The following is a 21,644-nucleotide window of genomic DNA, read 5'->3' as shown; positions in this document are numbered from 1 at the left end:
TGCACTTTGCTGTTGTTTAAACTTTATGCTCAGCCCAAGTTGAATTCATGCTGAATCAGAAAAAAGAAATATAGGTCCTGAGGGAGTTTTTTCCATTGTATTCCGGTCCAGGGAAGACCTGGCTTGGCCGTTTGGGCTGGAGTGTTCCCATAAGGAACAGGGTCAAGGCTGTTTTTCATATGGCTGGGTCTGCACTGGGATGGTGAAGTGAGCTAAAGAACGATGATGGATTCAACCCAGATCTGTGACCGCGGGTGAGCGTCTGAAAAGTTTTAGCGCTCCATTTATCATCTGATTGGGTTTACTATATTTTTGCAATGTCTCTAGTTGAAGCCGAGTCCCACGTGGTCCATAAATCTTATTAATGACTAGCTTACCCGTCGCGCGTTGCTGCGATCTCCGAAGAAAGGAAATTCAAGGAAACTCGTCATGATAACATTCAATTTACATTGTGTCATTTTTATTGAAACGTATTTATTTTAATATGGAAAACATTTCAAAGTGTTGTTTTAATTCTATTTATTTATTCGAGTGCTTGTGGATACACGATTTTTTGTTTTTCCGTCTGGTGCGTACATCAGTTTTCGAAAGATTATGAGGGCCCTGGGGGGGGCCGATATTTAAGACATTTTTATGCCAGAAACCTTCGCTGGAGTGTACTCAACAACTTCCCAAAGTTTCCTGGCGATCGGATGAATGGTGTTTTAATTCTATTTATTTATTGGAGTGCTTGTGGATACACGATTTTTTGTTTTTCCGTCTTGTGCGTACATCAAATTTTTATGCCAGAAACCTACGTGGGAGTGTACTCAACAACTTCCCAAAGTTTCATGGCTATCGGATGAATGGTGTTTTAATTCTATTTACTTATTAGAGTGCTTGTGGATACATGATTTGTTGTTTTCCCATCTAGTCTGTACATCAGTATTCGAAAGATTATGACAGCCCTGGTGGGCTGGTATTTAAAAACAATGTTATGCCATAAACCTTCGCGGGAGTGTACTCAACAACTTCCCAAAGTTTCATGGCTATCGGATGAATGGTGTAGTAATGCATAAAGGACAGACAGGCAGACAGACAGACAGACAGACATACATTCGTTTTTACATATATAGATAAAGAGAGGTGTAGCCCAATAGTAGAATTTGATGTCTGCCCAGACATGTGTTGTACATTCCCTGGCTACATTTATTGAATGCGACCTGCTGGACCTTGTTGCACACAAATGCAGTTATCTGTGATTGTAGATTACCGATAAAAGGTGGATGGAAGTGCATAGGGATAGTTCTGTAAGATGTACTGAAACCAGGGAAGGGTGTTCATTTTGAACAGAGCTTCCCTCCCTATCATCAATATTGTTAGGGGTTCTCCATGTTTTAAAGTCACACTTCAATCTCCCAAGCAAGGGGAGTATGGTGAGCTCCCACCCCCCTCTTGGGTGTCAGTGTGATTACCATTACCAAATATCGAAAATGGTCTCCCCCCTGCTTCATGCCCATAACTTCTCTGCACCTGGGTGGGTATATGTACGTAGGTCGGTTTCTCCCAGTTGACTTTCATGCCTGAGGTGTTACCATAGACCCATAGCATAGCCATCAGCCGCTGGGTAGACCTATCCAACTTTTGGAGGTAGAATTGCATGTCATCTGTGTACAAAGATACTCTTTCTCCGTGGTTTGGAGACCAACAAAAACCCTGGAGTTGGTTGTCTGTTTGTATTCTTTTTGCCAATGACTCAATTACTAAAGCAAAAAAACAAGGACGATAAGGGGCACCCCTGACTCGTGCCTAATATAACTGGGAAAGGGGCTGAAAGCCCACCGTTAATCCTAAAATGGGCCCATGAAAATCTGTATATAGGGTTTTTGCGTCAACAAAATTGTGGCCCGAAGTTCATGTTGTCCAGGACAAGGAAGAGAAAGGATCAATCAACTGTGCCAAAGGCTCTCTCTTTGTCCAGTAGAAAAAGGTCCCCCCTTATCTAACAATATGTTCTTATTGGCAGGATTTCATGTAATCGTCGTAGGCAGTATCTTGTGCCTCTTGGGGATCAATCTGATTTTGTCATCCCAAATCTCAGTGCACCAGACTTTTCATAATCTAGTGGTCAGGACCTTAGCCATGATTTTAGTTTTTGTGTTTATTAGAGATATATTGCAGAAGGACCGCAGTTCTTCGGTGGTTTATTCGTTTTTAATATAACTGAGATTGTGTTGCCACACAGGTCGTATGGTAGGAGGATATTATCTACAACTTCATAGTAGAGACCTTTGAGATGGGTCATTAGAAGGGAGGAATAATGCTTGAAGAACTCCAGTGGAACCCTGATAGGACCAGGTGTTTTTCCACTGGGCATAAAGCTAATGGCATGTTTGATTCTGAACTGTACGGGTAATGTCTGCATCTGAAGATACCTAATTCTATTGGGAGAGGGAGCTGATAGGCTTACAATTCCTTATCATGTTGTGCAAAGGCTGCTGCTATAGCTACAGCTGAGAAGACCAAGGAACCATTGTGAGTGGCAATATGGGGAAAATGTTGCGGCTCACATTGTTTATTGCCTTGCCAGTATAGTAATCTCCTACATTTATCCCCCACTAGTAAACCCTACCCCATGATCTCAGCATGGCAACTCAGGCCAAGCTGAATAATTTCTCCTTTGATGGAGGTTACAAAGGTCCAACTATCTATGAGCTGTTTTGAGTGTGGTAAGAGTCTGGCTGTATATAGCTTGTTTGGAGGCAATAGCAGTTGTGGAGTAATTAAAAATATGAGAACTTTTTATTTTTTATTTTTTTTAAATGTTATTTATTAACTGTTAGGCATAGAATACAGGTTCCACAGTACTTGTACAATAACGTTACATCTGTTCATGTAAGCGTCCACAATTTGGCATATTAGATATTCCTTATCCTAGCATTTACTTGACACAGCTTGACCTTCCAGTTTCAGCCCCGGCACATCCCCTGAAAACAGTGATAACGGACTCCCACAGTCTACAATACACAATGCCTCCAATACTATTGCCCAAAAAACATCATAACATTGTTCAGCCTATATACAGTCATGTATATTCATTCATCGGTTTGCAAGGATCTTAAGTATTGCATACACGGGTCCCAAAAGTCTTTAAAAGTATGAGAACTTTAATTGTGCCCAGGATACCTCAACAGCCGCCTCAACTTCTACGCTCCCACACGCCAGCTTCGATCGACCGGCCACGCCCTCGCCGCCGTCCCCCGCATCCGAAGAGCCACCACAGGAGGAAGGTCCTTCTCCTACCTGGCCGCCAAGACTTGGAACTCCCTTCCGACCCACCTCCGCCTGATCCAGGACCACCTTGCCTTCAGGAAGCAGCTCAAGACCTGGCTGTTCGAGCAGTAGCGGACCCCCCCCCCCTCCCCTAGCGCCTTGAGACCCCCCTGGGTGAGTAGTGCGCTTTATAAATGCTTTGATTGATTGATTGATTGATTGAAAAAAGTATTGTGTGAATGTAATAGCACCCCCTGCAGTCTTAGGTGAATGAGTGTCCCAGCACCTCCTGCCAGCATAGTCCAATACGGGTAAAGAGAAATTAGCTTTAGTTAGTGCTCTTTACATCCTTGAGATAACCCTTCTAGCTTTACTCGCTATATCTTCTGCTGATGAGAGCAGTGGATCTTTGTGAGAGGCAATATGGGGAAACAGTTGGGAAACACATTGTTTATTGGCTAGCCAGTATAGTAATTTTGTAGATTTATTCCTTCTCAAAAGCCCTAAACAAGGATCCCCGCCTGGCCGTTTGGGCCTCTCTGAACAATTTATCCTTTAACTGAATCTTTCAAAGGTTCAACTGTCTTTGAGCTGCCCCGTCGTCTACCCCATCGGGAACGCTCTCTAAATGAGAGATTCTGTCTTCGTCTTGTAGCTTGCTATTTTCAGCCTTTTGTTCGTTTTTATGTACGTCATGGTGCGTGCCCTGATGACCGTCTTGAAGGCCTCTCATTGAGTAACTTTAAAAACAGCGGCTAGTTTAGTACCTTTCCCCTAGCGGGGTGTTTGTTTGATTGGAATTTGGGGCGACAGATGCTTCCTGTTTTGAAGTATAGGGTGGGGGGAGTTGGGGGGTACGGGTGGGTGGGGTGTCTGTTGGCTCCCATTGGTTTGTTGTTTTTGGCCGCTTACGGGCTGCCTTTTGGTTCAGCTCTGTTAGGCCGCTCCTCTGCCATTGTTGGTGCTACCTACGGGTGGCTGGCTGCAGCTCTTCTTTTCGGCGACATGTGGTGGGTGGGTGGGTCCACACCTGACACGCAGCTCCTGTTGTCCACTACTTTGTTATTTTTGGCCGCCTACAAGCCGCCACTGGGGGCGGCTCCGGCGGTCGCTCCCCCCCCCCCATTCTTCTTCCCTCTCGGGCCTCCAGTGCTCCTGCTCCATTAACTGCCCTTGATCGGCTCCTCCTGCCCCCATGCGGCGCCGCTGGCGCTCTCTCCCTGAGTGCGCTCCCCGGATATCCTTCGTCCCCCCCACACCTTCTCCTCCCCAGATGGCACACACACTGATTAGATCCCTCCACATTCTCTCCTGGAACGTTAATGGTCTCCTGGACCGCATTAAACGCACGGCCATGCTCCGGGCGGCCCACCGTCACGTGGCAGATGTCCTTCTTCTCCAAGAGCCTCACCTCTTAGGCACGCCATGCAACTTCCTGGCCCGGTATGGTTTTGCGACAGTCTGGCACTCTGGGTTTACACGCGGGTCCCGAGGGGTGGCAATCCTGCTCAGAAGAGGCCTCCCCTTTACCCTGACCAGGGCCGACACTGACCCGCAGGGGCGTTATGTGGCGATATCGGGCATGGTGGAGGGATGCCCTCTAAATATCCTGAATCTCTACATCCTGCCCGCGCTCCTGCCCCCGACACTTCGATGCCTTACACGGGTTCTTTCCTCCCTTCCGTATGGCCTCACAGTGGTTGCGCTCCGAATTTCCTCAGCTGCTGCTCTGTCGAGCTGGGCCTCGGCTCTGGGGCTTTGCGACGTGTGGCGGATCTGGAATCCCCGCAGGGCGCAATATACCCACACATCGGCCTCCCACCACACCCATTCCCGTATCGACCTTCTCCTGCTTGCGGCCACTGACTGCCCCCTGGTCTCTGGAGCGGCTATTCTGCCCAGGGGACTGTCAGACCATTCCCCCGTCTCTCTCCGACTTGGATCTTCCCCGATGGGTCCGCGGGCGGTCTGACGTCTCAACGCTTGGTTCCTATAAGACTCCGCACTGGTGGACTCGCTGGGACAGGAGCTAGGCCATTATTTCTCCACCACCGAGGGTTCAGTTCCCTCGCCGGTGACCCTGTGTGAAGCCGGCAAGGCCGTGATTTGCGGAGTGGCAAGGGGGCTTGTACATGCCAAACGTGCGGACCAAACGGCTCGGCTTGCGGAGCTGGAATCCCGGGCTGCGTGGTTGGAGGCAGAGCAGTTGCTTGCTGGGCGCGCGGACCCCACCCGGCAGTTGGCGCTGGTTCGAGAGGAAATCCGATAGATCTCCTTGGCCTCGACCCAAATGCTGTGCCGATCGTCGGTGGCGCGGGTATATGGTTGGGGGGACAAAAACGGAAAACTCCTCCATAACTTGGTCTCTTATCCCAAATTTCATCGCATTATTCCAGAGGTCCGTGCGCAAGACGGTACCCTCCAGGTGACCTCTGCGACCATAGCCAGAACCTTTGCACACTTCTACGCGCGCCTCTATGCGGCGCGACCAGCGCAAGCGCCCCTGACCACCCAGCTCGAAGGGGCTGGTGCCCGGCTCCCGCCTCTCACTCGTGACTCTACGGAAGCCCTGGACCGCCCCTTTACCTTGGACGAAGTTTTGGAGGCCATCCCCCTCCTACACTCTGGCAAGATGCCTGGCCCTGACGGGTATCCTCAGGAGTACTACGCTGCCTTCTGGGATATCCTGGCTCCCCGACTACTGATCCTCTTCCAGCATGAGGCGGAGACCGGCTCTTTCCCCCTTGAGTCCGACCTGGCTACGATAGTGGTCATCCCTAAGACCCAGCCACCCTCCATGAGCTCTGCGGACTACCGCCCAATCTCGCTTATCAACACTGAGATCAAGCTCTTAGCCACGATACTGGCCCAGAGGCTTAAATCTCTCATGCAGGATCTGGTCCATCCCGACCAATGCGGGTTCATGCCGGCCCGGGGCATCCGTCATTGCATCCGCCGTCTCCACCTGGCCTTGGCCCACCGTGCCCGCCTGTCCCCGTACCTGGCCCTTCTCTTCCTTGACTTCGAGAAGGCCTTCGACACGGTGAACTGGGACTACCTGCAGGACGTGCTGGAGGTAATGGGCTTTGGCCCTCGGTTGCGCCGCCTCATCTGGGTCCTCTATGCCAACCCTAGGGCCCGGGTGCTTGTCAATGGGGAGCTCTCTGAGGCCTTTCCGATCTGCAGAGGTACGCGCCAGGAATGCCCCCTTTCACCACTCCTGTTTGCGCTAGCAATGGAGCCCCTGGCGACGCTCATCCGGAGGGACCCCCTTATCCGGGGATGGGCCTGGAGCGAGGGCCACGTAGATAAAATAGCCCTCTACGCTGATGACGTGCTTCTATATCTGGCGGACCAAGCGAGTTCGGGCACCAGGTGTTTGCAGATCCTCGCTGCCTTCGAAAGGGTCTCCGGACTCCCACTTAATGCGACCAAATCCACATTGGTCACGCTGCATCCCTCCAGGGAGTGCTATGACTGGCAGTCATCTATTCCCCTCAGGCACCACTCGGTTAAGTACCTTGGGATTTGGGTGGCCCTCCTGCCGGAACTCGAGTGGGTGTTGAATATCACCCCCCTGGTCGTCCGGATGAAGGATGATCTTAAAAAATGGCAAACCCTTCCCCTCAACCCCCTAGGGAGAAGCGCACTTTTTAAAATGATGGTCCTCCCCCGCTTCCTTTACATTCTACAAAACACCTCCATCCCCCTCTCCTGCACTTGGTTCCGCGAACTTGATGGGACCCTGTCCCGGTTCCTCTGGGGAAGCGGACGCCCACGTATATCCCTGACGCATAGCCGCATCACCAGCTTCGATGGGGGTTTAGGGGTGACCCTGCTCTATGTTCTACTACCTTGCCACCAAACTAATAGTCATCCACGACTGGTATGCGGGCGGCTGGTCCGACACAGCATACCGTGTAGAGCTTGAGGCTACGGACTTTCCACAGATCCAAGCGCTCCTATACGGCAGCCTGGTGCCACAGACCTTAGCGCCAATTACTAGGACGGTCCTCCTGGCCTGGCACGCTGCCCTGCGCCACGTGAGGTACACTCACCCGTCGGATACCGCTTTGGCATGGCACCTGGCTCCGGGAGTTTTCGTCCCTGAACTTATTCCTCCTTTGGAATCTGATTGGCATCTCGGTCCTCGGGGATGTCTGGGTAGGGGACCACATCCATGCATTTGCAGACCTACAGCAGCGCCATGCCCTTCCCCATACCCAACACTTCCGCTATCTGCAGCTGCGCCATGCCATTCACACACATCTCCCCTCGCCGATCTCCCTTCCAGAGTTCAGCCCACTGGAGGCCCAGGATATGATGGGGAACCTGGGCAGGGGAGGAGTGTCCCGCATATACCGCTCCCTAGTGAATAATGGCCCAGTGTCTTTAGCTAAACTACGCGCTCGATGGGAGGACTGGATGGGTCCCCTGGAGGAGGCGGATTTGAGAGATGCCCTTATGGCGCCCAGAACCCTGACCACGTCCTCCAGGCTTTGCCTCATGCAGATATACTACCTACACGCGGTCTACCTCACCCCAGAGTGACTCTTTCGTGCCAGCTTGCGACCCTCCCCAGACTGCCCGAGATGTGGCTCAACCCCGCTGATTTTTACCACATGGTATGGCTTTGCCCGGTGGTGGTGAGGTTCTGAAGGGGGGTGGAGCGGGAACTCACACAAGCTCTGGGATGGGAGGTTCCCCATGATCCACTGCGGATGCTGCTGGGGGTCTTTAACGCCTGGATGGTTCCAGGATGGACAAGCGCCTATTGGGGACAGCGGTGTCCAAAAGAGACATAGCGATGCACTGGTCACGTACCGCAGCACCCACTGTGAAAGGGTGGAGGAGGAGGGTTGATTGGTGCGGCACCCAGGAGGAAGCCCTGTTCGAAGCCCAAGGTTCTTCAGAATTATTTCACAAAATATGGGGGAAATGGTTCAACACGATTCCGCCATGATTCTTGATGTATTGGATGTTTTATGTTCCGCCGTTAATGTAATGCAGGATGAGCTGCTGGACTGGAGTGGACTGCTCCTGCCTATATGTCTTATTGATTCAGAGCCGCTGTATATGTTAATTCATAAGCTGCAACCAATGAATTTCTTTTTGCTGTCTTTTATACTCAATAAAGTTGATTATCAAAAAAAAAAAATAGCGGCCTGGAGTTGAGTTCAAAGTATTTAAACAATGTATCCAGGAGCCGTTTTGCAAGACTTGTATCCAACAGTCACCAGGTATTTAGATGCCTAACGCCTCGCGGTCTTAGGAGCGCAAAGACCCTCATTAATTCCACTGTGGCGTGGTTTGACAAACCAGAGATAGAGTTTTCGTTGAGTGCAACCTGCATGTATCAGCGACTGGGAGTAGTAGATAATCTACCCTGGAGTGCAAACTGTTGGAGTAATGTGCGTAGTGTCTATGGTGTGGGTGCGTCCTTCCCCACATATCTATCAAACCAAGGGTGGCCACCCACCGTCGTACACATATGCGTCTTGTGGATATGGTGGAGTTAATAGTATCAACTGAGGATTCCATCACTGGATTGAAGTACCTTATTATCCCTGTGGAGAGTGCGCCAGAGCTGACCCGAGAGTCTGAAGGGTATCCTCAATTAATGTAGGCAAATTGTATATACTTGCAAGTGTCCATGGTTCACCCTCTAGCATGCTGACAATGGTTATCAAGCTAATAAGGGGATCAGGTTGGCTGTTTTCGCCTCCAGTGAGAATGTTTTTTGAGGAGAATAGCAACCTTTTAGGATCCTGTTGTGAAACCACCTTCATGGACCTCCTCTTCCCACACAGACCCTTATAGTACATTGTGCGATGCTACTCAAGGTGTCCGCCCCATATTAACTTTAAACATATCTCCCAACTCCCCAGGATAAGCAGGAAAACACCCCCTCCATTCAAACTTAGTGAAAAAGTCTGCAAAAGACTGCTTACAGTTCTATCAGTCAAGTGCAAGGGAGTAAGGCTCCTCGTCCATCGCTCTCCAAATCCCTACAGCCGCCCTTCAGTTCTGTGGTCCCAAAAGAACCCCCACAGCACCCCCCTCCATCGACCCCAGTACATCATTGTTGGGTCAGGTATGTCTTGCATTGCTGCCAACCTGCTTGTGATTAACTTCATCCCCCTTCCTCTAGGCCCTATCATACGCCGTCCGTGGAGTGAGGTCCGGGAGCAGGGCTGCTCCCATAACCGCTGATCAGCGCCACCACCTGCATCGCATTTTGTCGCTCAAGCTGTGCTTCTTCTTTCGTAGGGGCTGGAGTCTCTCTCTAGGTTCTCCGATTTCAGGGACGGATTGTTCTTCTTCTTCTCCTCTCCAGATCTTGCAATGGCGCCATCCCCTCTTGTTTCTCCTGCTAGTCTGACGCCTCTCGTGAGGTCTTGAAGAACTCTGTGCTGTTTTCCGTGACTACTCGCAATGTGGCCGGGTATTGCGTTGTATATTTATAGTTCAGTTGCTGCAGTCTCTGTTTCACCTCCCTGTAGGAGCATCTCTGTCTTTGCACCTCCTGAGAGAAATCCAGGAAGATTCGCACCTCTGAGTTGTCTACCGCTATGGCTCCTTTGAGGCGTGCCTAGGCAAGGATGTGGTCCCTGTAATGCAGGAGCTTTGCTATCACCACTCACGGCGACACTCCTGGTGAAGGTGGTTTTGCGGGGACTCAGAGTGTCAACTCTAGGGCAAAGAAGCTCATTAAGCCTTCAGGCACAACTTCTTCTCACAACCATTTTTCCAGGTAGTCTATCATACTGCGTCCTTCTATTTTTTCAGGCAAGCCTGTGATTCTGAGGTTTCTTCTGCGTGATCTGTTTTCGGCATCTTAGGTCCGGAATTCCAATGTGCGCACCTTTGTCTCAAGCGCTGTCAATAGTCGCTGCATTATTACCTTGTCTGGCTGCGTCTCCGATAACTGGTCCTCAGTTGTTTCTTTTTTTTTTTTCACTGTTTTTTGTGTTTTACCTAGTGTTTTAACGCGGTCCGCCAACTTTTTGTGGTCTTCCCTGAGCAGGCCCAGATCTGGGACTTGTGAGTCGATTTTGGTTCCTAGTCGCTCACTAGAAGATGTGAGGGCTTGTAAAATATCCTGCAGTGTAGGGTCTCCCTTCCTCTCGTCCTTGCTTGTGTATCGTGCGTCAGGGACAGGGGAGTGTCCACACTGACAGTTGAGTTCAGAGCCGACCCTTTAGCTGCTGACTGGGAACTCTAAGCTTTATCAGAAACAAAGCCCTCACCCCTCATATGGTGGGGGTCTGAAGAGCGGCTGCATTAGCCAATGCTTTATGTGTGCATGTTGTGGACAACGGAAACGATTGGGGGCCTGCCTTTACTTTTCATCATCAGACTCACCCAGAACCAAGGAGGAAAACAAGCGCTCGCCATGACAGTCTTTTATCTTTTTTGAGCCGTCCCACTTGGACGGCCTGACCAGGTTTGTTATCGTTATGGGGCCATGTGTTTTGCCCCCATAAAGATAACCAACCTTTTACGGCAGAAATAAATCAGACGAGCCAGTCCAAGTGGGATGGCTCAAAAAGAGAAAAGTGTACGTCATAGAATGCTCTTTCCCAATGGCCGGCCACCGTTAAGCGTAAACGGTGACGTCGGCCAATGGGAAAGTGGGGCGGGGTGAGGTACTGGGTTTTTAACAACCGGCACAGACACCGGTAACCCAGCGGTGTCAGGGAATACACACCCAGAGACCTCGGGTTCTTCCTGATCCAGACCACAGAAACTCAGAGTCTTCTAGGTGAAGTCAAGGATCGATTTTATTGGCTGCAACCAAGGTAACAAGTGTCCTAGAATACAACACACGGGGAAGTATATTCTCAGGAGACTGCTCGCCTTTACAAAGTCAGGCTTCTCTTCTTATACACAATTTTAGGCTTCAGGCAAAACATTCTTGGTTGTAAAGTAAATCGTTAACATATTTTTAGTACAAAGAAAAAGCAGTCATGATGACATGTCCATATTTCACTTCGTGCTGCCTACAACAAATCATTTGGCAAGGCCCAACATTTCATCAGATATCACTGGACCCCTAATAAAAACGGGCACCTCCCCACCATAAAGTAAGTGAAGCAAAAGAGTGGAGATAGATGTGAGCGAGATATGGCAGGTGTGCGCGCTGAAATGGTTTTATGGTTTGTTGAGCCTAGATGCTATCTTGCTCGGCCACTGGGAGGGGAACTGACTTAACGAGTTCGGCCTGGGGCAATGGTTCCAACTTGTACAGGTCATGGAAAAGTCGATTAAGGAGTATGTGTCCTTGTGGAATCGAATTCAGCTGGATTAAGGCCTATATAAAGGGCAACACATAAATGGAAGCCAAGGGTTCAGAATGTAAGTGACGATTTAATGGTGAAATCGTCACTCGAATATGCTGAAAATACATGTACATGATGTACTCGTCATTCTCGGTCTTTTGATACCAAATTCGTCATGTTTCGACAAAGTTTTAATTCTCGAGTCCAGAATAATTACACGAATCCAGATTTTTAGAACCTCAATCCCTCCTTTTGCCCTTACTTAGGCAATTAATCTATCCTCATGTTAGTCTGAGTCCAGGTCTATATTCCTAAAGTCATTGAGATGTTGCTGTAACATCATTCTAGTACTTAGTTCATCTTTTGACATAGGCTTCCTTACACATGATGTAACACAGAGGCCACATATTGCAGGAGCACACTGTATGCACAGACAGAACAGGAAAAGAATGGCTAAGACCATCCCAATGACCATCAGAATTTTCCATCCCCAGGCAGATATCAGTTCCCAGAACCATTCCATTAACGACCAATCTCCTTTATCCACATGAATAGATTCGGAAATCTTATGTAGTTTGGAGATGGCCTGGTACACTGTTGGAGCGTTATCAGGGATGAAAATACAGCAACTAGATTGGATTAATCTGCATACCCCACCTCGGTCTGCAAGTATGACATCTAAAGCGGCCCTGTTTTGAAGGGTCATCAGTCGATCCGACTGGAACTCAGCAGTCAAGTTACTAAGGGCACCAGCAGTTTCAGTCACGGTGGATTCAACTACCCTTGTTAATTGCCTTATGTTTCTGCTGTTGGCCATGGATCCCCAGAACGGCAGAAAACCCTTTGCAAAGTCCCCAAATTCTTGACCTGCAGTGTCTTCTTTACTCAAAACACCTCTAACTACCCTTGTCCGGTTGTAATCCGCCGCTGCTGTGTAGGTGGGAGGCAACAGGAATGAAACAAAACATGAGCCCGAGAAGTCAGGGGGCAACCATGTGTAGGCTCTATCATGGCAGATGAAATAAGTACCCTTAGCGGCTAAAAACGCAGGGGAAGTCTGAGATCCAAAAACATATGTTTCTGTACAGATACTCTTCCCTAGCTGAGCTCTGGGATTCTTGCCAATACCTTGCAGACACAGGTGACCCTGATGGGGTACGATCCAGATAGGGGAGGATCTTCTGGCTTGCTGTTTCTCACTTAACGTAGTGCCATATCCGGTCACGTTCCAACCTACATATGCAAATATCTCATCATCCGGAGTATCTTCATAAGAAGTTACTTCCTTGATCATGTCAACTATACCTTTGACTAGGGCGCTAGTCTTGAGGTTGTCTTTGACAGAACGTAGGGGTTGGACTTCTCGTGCATATATGAACATTGTCCTATATGCCCATACTGAACCATTGTGACTAAATGGCAGGACCAAATAGGGGATACCTTTATCCGTTGTGTGTGGCATGAGATCGCACACCCAACAGTTAGTTGTGTTCATTACAAGTTGGTGTTGGTGTAATAACTGAACAAAGGAGTTATTAACGAACTCTAATCTCCTATTTGATTCGTGGTCAGGCAGAGGGTGGAAAGAATGAGAGGAAACAGTAGGAGGAGGTATGGGTGATGCAGTGGGCGCAAATGTTACATGGAAAGAGAATAAAACATAACTTATCAAAAAGATCATTACGCTGGACAGCATAAAAATACACAATATTATAAAACTTTTCTTTGTCATCGTGTTACACAGTCTCTGCTTAAAGTTCATGTGTTTGGCAGGTCTCTCCACATCAGGAAACTCCATCCTCTCTAAAGTGCTGCCCGCGGTGGGAGGTTGCCTCTGCTAAAGGATGCTTCCGTCAGTCTAGGGCAACTCCCTTGGACCAACCAGAACTACCGACCTAACGTCGTCAGCTGCACCCAAAAGACTTTAATCAACCGCGGCCCTAGCAGCGGAACCCGGATGGCGGTTCGAAAAACAAAAATAAGCAAGTTTCCTAAATGGGAGAGCTGCACTTTCAAAAAGAGTATTTGGGAGGAAAAAGGATATATTTATTTGTCCATAGGTCTTGGTCTCAAATCATAAAAAGGAATCACTTGTGTTAGTTCGTTTTTCTCGGTCGCAAATTGTAGCGTCTTTTTCCTGGTACTGTCTGGTCCCGAAACAGGAGTTCAGGCTCCAAAAAGTTCAATTGTTCTGATGGTGGCACAGTCTCTTGAAAAATGTCCTCGCTTTCACATTCAGGGTTAGTTTCTTTTACACGGTCATCGCTGACAGGTATGACACGTGGCACAGTTGTAAGCTCTGAGTCAGTGACACCCTTCTGGACCCACTGGTCATGTGGCGGAGGTGAAGGGATTCTCTTGCAGTGGACCCCGTGGATCCAGTTGGCCTTCCCCTCCACTCGAACGGCTGACCTCGTGGAAAGAAGGACGAGGTGTGGCCCGGTCCACCTGGGCTGGTCGTTCTTTGTTCTCTGGAAGTTTTTCACGAGGATCCAAGAACCAGGGACAATGGAGTGACCTGGAGTCTCAGAGACCGGAGGCAGGGTGTTGTGGACCTGTTGATGCAAAACACGCAATTTAGCCGTCAATTCATACAAGTAATCAAGCAAAATAGGGTGTTCTAGCTCACTGAACTTCATGGGCCTAGGCACTCCCCATATGTTGGCTGGCCGGCCAAAGACAATTTCGTAAGGGCTGAGTTTCACTCGCGAATGCACAGTCATTCTGGTGGATAGGAGTGCTAAGGGTAGAGCGTCAGGCCATATAAGACCTGTGCTCGCTTGGATTTTGGCCAATTTAAGTTTTAAAGTGCCATTGTAACATTCTACTAATCCAGCTGATTGGGGGTGATTTGCAGCGTGGAACTTCTGCCTAATGCCTAGTCCTTCACACACTCTTTTCATCACACGACCCACAAATTCACTTCCGTTGTCAGACCAGACCATTCTAGGCATTCCAAACCTGGGGAAATATTCTTTCACAAGGGCTTTTGCTGTGGACAAGGCAGTATTGTCTTTTAGGGGATAGGCTTCTACCCATCTTGAGAAAGCACAAACAACAACGAGCACGTATTTTAAGTTGTTGCACCTCTCCATGTGTATGAAATCTAGCTGCAAAACCTCGAACGGATACGTAGGAGGTGCAAAATGACCAGCTGGAGTTGGGGTTCCCCTACCAGGATTGTGCTTCAGACATACCATGCAATTCTTGACAACATTCTCTGCACACTTGGGAATCCCTGAATTCTTCCATACTGGGGCCAACAACTCGCAAATCCCTTTCACGCTGATATGAGCCATTCCATGAGCCATTGTAACTACTGCAAGCACATATGCATCGGGTAACAACCATCTCTGATGCTCTGTCAATTCAATCCAACAACCATTTGCATCCATTCTACCTGTACTCTCTCTCCACGTGCTCAACTCTTTCTCTGTGGCCTCAGCTTGGATGGACTTCACACTCTCTATCGTGTCCTCACATATTCCAACATCACCAGTCCATCTTTCAGGGCCTGCAACATACATTCGACTCGTCACATTCTTTGCCGTTTCTTTAGCGATCTCATCAGCAAATGTATTCCCACGACCAACATCATCAGTCACCTTCTTGTGAGCACTACACTTCACAATCGCCATTTGCAGAGGCAAGGTCAGTGATTCAAGAAGCTCATTCACCAACTGACCATGCTGAATCTTAGCTCCATGCGAAGTCAGGAACCCACGTTCTCTCCACAATTGTCCGAAACTGTGAGCCACGCCAAAAGCATACTGGCTGTCGGTGTAGATATTTACTTTCATTCCTTTAGACAATACACATGCTCTCGTGAGTGCGACTAATTCTGCAGCTTGAGCTGAACCATGTGGTACTCGTGCAGTTTCGACAACTGTGTGCAAAGTTGTGACAGCATATGCTGCAGTCACGTTCCCATTTGGGAGCTTAAAGCATGAACCATCCACCCATAACGTACCATCACATTCAGCAAGAGGAGTGTCAAATAAATCCACTCTCCCTTTTGTCTCTTCCTCTGTTGTGAGGAAACAATCGTGCTGTTCTAAAGCATCCGATTCCTCTGCAATTGGTAACAACGTGGCTAGATTTAAGGTACTGCACCTTTTTATGTGCACATGGCTCGCTAACAGTGTTAATTCGTAACTGGACAACCGAGCACTAGTTAAGTGCTGTGTCTTAGTTCTATTTAACAATGTGTCTACTGCATGCGGGACCATCACGATTAGTGTATTATTCATTACTAGACCAGCAGACTGTCGAATAGAAACAGCTGCTGCTGCTGTGGCCCTTAAACAACTTGGCAATGCTTTAGCTACTAGATCCAAAGTTGACGAAAAATAGGCGCATGGCCGCTGTCTACCTGCAAACAACTGAGTCAACACAGACAATGCACAGCCCTCCTTCTCGTGGACATACAATGTGAAAGGCTTACTGTAGTTGGGGGTACCTAACACAGGAGCCGAACATAATGCTGTGCGTAATTCGAGAAAACTTTTCTGACACTCTTCAGACCAAGGAATGGGATTGGGTGTATTTTTACACGTTAATGCCACCAAGGGTTTCGCCAATAACGAAAAATTTGGAATCCACTGTCTACAGTACGATGTAATGCCCAAGAATGCATGCACTTCTCTCTGTGTTCTTGGCACACTCAATTTCGCTATTGCCTGATTCCTTTCTGGGGTCAGTTTCCTTTCCTCCTTCGATAAGAGGTGACCTAAGTAGGTCATTTCTTGTCGGCAATATTGAAGCTTGGAAAGTGACACCTTGTGATGCAGATCACACAGATGACGCAATAATGTCAACGTGGCCTTTTTACAAATTTTCTTAGTATCTGCAGCAATGAGCAAATCATCCACATACTGTACAAGAGTAGCACCTTTAGGTAAAACAATCGTGTCAAGCTGTGTTTTCAGAGCTTGACTGTATATTGATGGGCTTTCACAGTAGCCTTGAGGAGCGCGTTTAAAGCGGAAACTGCGACCTCCTAAACTGAAAGAAAAAATATCCCTGCTCTCCTCAGCAATTGGGATGCTGAAGAAAGCATTCTTTAGGTCAATCACCGAAAACCATGAAGCAGAAGCTGGAATCATAGTCAATAATGTGGTAATGTCTGGAACAACTGGGAATTGTGGCACAACTATCTTATTCACTTCTCGAAGATCAATTACGAATCTGTACACAGGTGGCTGTGAAGGGTCAGTTCGTTTTAAAACAGGCAGAACAGGACTATTGCAAACGTTGCCTCGTGTTTCTTCAATCACATCCTTTTCAATCAATTCGTAAACAATCGCTAGCAAAGCTTTTTCACCCTCATTAGATATTTTGTATTGGGGAATTCGTGGCATGTTGACGTTGGACTTCAATGTTACAACATATGGTGGAATTTCTAAAAGACCTACATCATTAGGACCAGTGGCCCAAAGAATATCTGGGAGAAGTGACAATTCTGCTGGAAGTGCATCTCTCGACAAATACATGGGAGAAACTACTTTCTTACCTAAAGTAAGCTGTACTCCTGAAGGAGAACAGTACAAAGTCGCATACAATCTTTTTAACAAATCCAATCCTAGCAAATTTTCACCACAACCTGTTGTCAGAATAAGGGGTGCTTCGAATTCACAAGGACCAACAGAAAGAGATAAAGGGTCAGAAATCGGATTTCTAACTGGGGCGCCAGAAAAACCTACAGAAACGGTTCATTTCGCCAGACAAAGGTGCGCCAGGGAGTTTGGAGTGCATAATAGAACTCTTTGTAGCACCAGTATCCAACAGAAAAGGCTCTGACACACCTGATGTAATCACCTCAACGTAAGGTCCACTCTGATCTACTGGAACTGAAACAACTCCCTCTCTTTGTCTATGGCTGTCCTAGCAATCATTATCTTCCCACTGCTCATCTTCTGTGTAATAATCAACGTAGTATTGAGCTGTCCTATCAGATGCGTTATTTTGCTGATCAAACCTGTTCATAGAGTTTTGTGGTGGAAGGGGACGTGTGTTCTGAGCGGTGTTTCCACGCCCTCTACCTCTAGGTGCTTGCTGACTGCCACGACCTCTAACACCAGAAACTCCATTTGCACGTTGTAATAGAATAGGACAATTATACTTGAAATGACCCTCTTGTTTGCAATATAAACACTGGTTGGGGCCTACAGATACACGTGGCTGAGTGTACTCGACTCTTTGCGAGTTCCTCTGATACTGTTGAGGCTGCTGAAAAGTATTTTGGTAGTGATTCTGACCATTATTATTTTGATTACCACCACCACGTGGCGGATAGGCTTGCTGTAGCAAAACCTTCGTTTTCAGTTCCTTAGTTTTCTTTTCTGCTCTATCTTTCTCATCCTTGTCTCTATTTTCGTAATATTGTGCAGTAGCCAATATCTGTGCTGAAGACGAAACAGCCCAAGAACTTTCTGAATCTTTTAACTTTTTACACAATTCTGGAAGCAGATTGTGCACGAATTTATCGACAAACAATCTCTGACCACCTTCTGTGGTAATATCTTGACCGCTGTGGTCGACAAATGTTTCTTCAAATCTGGTGAAGAAGTCTGAGACTGTTTCTTCTTTCTTCCGCTTGCATGCAGACAACTTATCCCAATTTACGCGTATTGCAGGCATTATCGTTTTCATGTAATCTACTATTTTGCCAGGGAGTTCTGCAATCAAAGGCTCAGGCTTGGCACCACCAACTTGTCGGGCATCTGCAGCAGTAATATTAGCCCATGTGTCACCTAATTCCTGATCATGATCTATATGACGGATTTTACCCCATAAAGGCTGTGGAACAACATTCCCAAATAACATATCGATGTCAGCTAAATTCATTATACATGACCCAGCAGTTTGCGACAACTCTTTATAGTACCCTGCAGAATTTTTACGCGGATCTGGTAATGTTTGTTTGAGTGCTAAAACTTCAGCTTGTTTCCATGAGACATGTACCCATACACGCTGAAAGTGTGGCAGAATAGGTGGGACAGCAGTCGTGTCACCCTCTCTCCATTGTGGGGGAACTTCTCTCATAGGGTATTGTCGCGCCTTTTTCCTACTGGATGTATTAGGCTCAGATTGTGACTCAGAACTGCTCCCCTTACTCCGATATGATAACAACATTTCAACTGCTTTCTCCACATCTGGACCTACAATCATACCTTCTCCGAACTTAAACCGTACACGACACATCTCTCGTGGGATGCATTCCTGATCATTGTCTTCTAAATCCTCGCAAAGGAAAACACACATCTGTTCGAAAACATATCTCTGTGTCGCTGCTTCCCATTGATGGAAGACTTCCATGACAGACTGTACATCATATTTTACGGTGTCCATGACCCATTTCCGTGCTAAACTATTCAGTGAATCTCTCTTGATAATCAGGTAGTTGACTTCGCAACTGTCTTCTTCCCATGTTAGGGGTCGTGGTAGGCGACCCGATAAGAGGTACAAGAAGGTTAGTAACGGTGCTGGCCATTTTCTGCCCAATGGAAGGTGAAACTGAAGGAAGAACGGATGGAAAAACGGGGTGAGATAAGGCAGGGGCAGAGATAGCAGAAGAGGTATCAGGGGAAATAGGGGGTGCACTAGGCAAAATCGTAGAGGGAGCATTAGGCGACGTGAAAAATACAGTAGGCAAAATCGTAGAAAACACAGGTGAAACAGAGGTGGTCGGTGGGCCTGGAGAAGGCTGCACCGAAGAAGTAGGAGCCAGCTGAAGAACAGCTGGTGGGTGCTGTGGAGGAGCAGGAGGCGTAGTTTGCGTAACTAAAGGTTGCGGGGGTGCTGTGGCGTTCTGCGCATAGGGGGGTGGTGAATTTAGTAAATGCGACATTAATGGGTCTTTTTCATGCTCTTTTGCTGCCTCTTGCTGAAGAGACGGCAAAACTGGATAACACTTATCTATTGCCATTTTACGTTGCCTGTGCAACTGCTCATTCATCTGCTCTTCTTCATTATCTTTAAACTGCACAGCAGCTTGCATTACTGAAAGTCCCCCTTCTCTCTTATTTTTCTTAGCTAATTTAATTTCTTTTTGTTTGGCTTCTTTACGCCATAAGCGGAAAGAGTCAAACATCGCCGGCCGGGCTTTCTTTTTAAAGAGTTTTACTTCAAGGTTGTCTAAGATTTCGGAATCAAAGCTACCATATTGGGGCCATTTTAAAACACCATCTTTTCTGGTGTATTTAATCCATACTTCGTTGTAGGTGATGGGGCCTACCCCATGTTTCACATATAGTTCGTAAGTCGGAGTTCCAACTGGAGGAACCGGACATGAGTCCTCCAATCGGGGGTCCCTATTATTACCACCAAGACAAAACAAGTTTCCAAGTCTAAGACTAGGCATCTTCGCTCTCTAGTCTAGTTCCAAACTTCAAAGGATTATCGATTACGATATTTCTCGTGAATACACGAGTCCTTCGGTTTTGGTGCTTGCAAGTACCAACACAAAACTTTTTCCAAAGGATACCCAAAACTTGAGACCAACTAAGGACTGGGAGACGCTCCACTTATACTTAACTGAAATATCGTTGACGTCACCAGAAGACTCGTCTTAGTGTTTCGCTCTACCAAACTTCAAAGGGTCCAAATCAGGGCGATAGCCAGGGCAGCAGTCCTTGTAGCCGTCGGGAAGCGGGGAACCTCGCAGCAAAGACCTTCGGACCACGTCGACATGCAGGGGTCGATGAGGTGGTTGGCCGTCCTCCGGAATTTTCACACGAAGCTCCTCACGATCTTCAGGCTGACTGGTACCACTGGAATCGCCCCAAACGTTGGGCGCCAGCTGAGGTACTGGGTTTTTAAGAACCGGCACAGACACCGGTAACCCAGCGGTGTCAGGGAATACACACCCAGAGACCTCGGGTTCTTCCTGATCCAGACCACAGAAACTCAGTCTTCTAGGTGAAGTCAAGGATCGATTTTATTGGCTGCAACCAAGGTAACAAGTGTCCTAGAATACAACACACGGGGAAGTATATTCTCAGGAGACTGCTCGCCTTTACAAAGTCAGGCTTCTCTTCTTATACACAATTTTAGGCTTCAGGCAAAACATTCTTGGTTGTAAAGTAAATCGTTAACATATTTTTAGTACAATGAAAAAGCAGAGTCATGATGACATGTCCATATTTCACTTCGTGCTGCCTACAACAAATCATTTGGCAAGGCCCAACATTTTATCAGATATCACTGGACCCCTAATAAAAACGGGCACCTCCCCACCATAAAGTAAGTGAAAAGAGTGGAGATAGATGTGAGCGAGATATGGCAGGTGTGCGCGCTGAAATGGTTTTATGGTTTGTTGAGCCTAGATGCTATCTTGCTCGGCCACTGGGAGGGGAACTGACTTAACGAGTTCGGCCTGGGGCAATGGTTCCAACTTGTACAGGTCATGGAAAAGTCGATTAAGGAGTATGTGTCCTTGTGGAATCGAATTCAGCTGGATTAAGGCCTATGTAAAGGGCAACACATAAATGGAAGCCAAGGGTTCAGAATGTAAGTGACGATTTAATGGTGAAATAGTCACTCGAATATGCTGAAAATACATGTAGATGATGTACTCGTCATTCTCGGTCTTTTGATACCAAAATCGTCATGTTTCGACAAAGTTTTAATTCTCGAGTCCCGAATAATTACACGAATCCAGGTTTTTAGAACCTCAGGGGCTTACAGCCTGCTAGTGAAAGCTCCTCAGATCATAAGATCTCGCCAGCGAGACTGCGCATGTGCGTAGTCTTACGCTAGGCTTCGACCTAAAAACTTTAAAAATCGCTGCCTGAAAGAAAAAAAATCGAAAAACTCATCAGGATCAAAACTGGGTTGATATTCAGATTGCAGCTAAACAAAAAAAATAATTGAGCATGCTGGAGCTTAATTGCTAAAGAAACCGGTACAAAGAAATCCCTGCAAACCTCACCAGTTTGCCCAACTGAATGGGAAACATATCTACACAACTTATACAAATTAAATTCGAGTCAACCAAGCAAATCAGTGGAAAATATTCAAGATAACCTTGCTCCAGCATCTTGGCAAATAGAATATCTTATAAAGAGTACTAAATCTTCTGCTGCAGTGGGTCCGGCTCAGATTCCGATA

At 47.5% G+C, this 21,644-nt stretch overlaps 1 protein-coding gene across 3 annotated transcripts in view; it reads left to right on the top strand.

The window, feature by feature from the left end:
• The window catches only part of ZSWIM8 (zinc finger SWIM-type containing 8), a 2,353,271-nt gene that overhangs the window by 756,466 nt on the left and 1,575,161 nt on the right, over positions 1 to 21,644 (top strand). The window lies entirely within an intron of this gene.

This window comes from Lissotriton helveticus, chromosome 5_1 (genome assembly GCF_964261635.1).
Source record: "Lissotriton helveticus chromosome 5_1, aLisHel1.1, whole genome shotgun sequence".
Taxonomy (NCBI): domain Eukaryota; kingdom Metazoa; phylum Chordata; class Amphibia; order Caudata; family Salamandridae; genus Lissotriton; species Lissotriton helveticus.
Note: the sequence above shows the minus strand (reverse complement) of the source record. Positions and strands in the feature narration are given on the sequence as shown.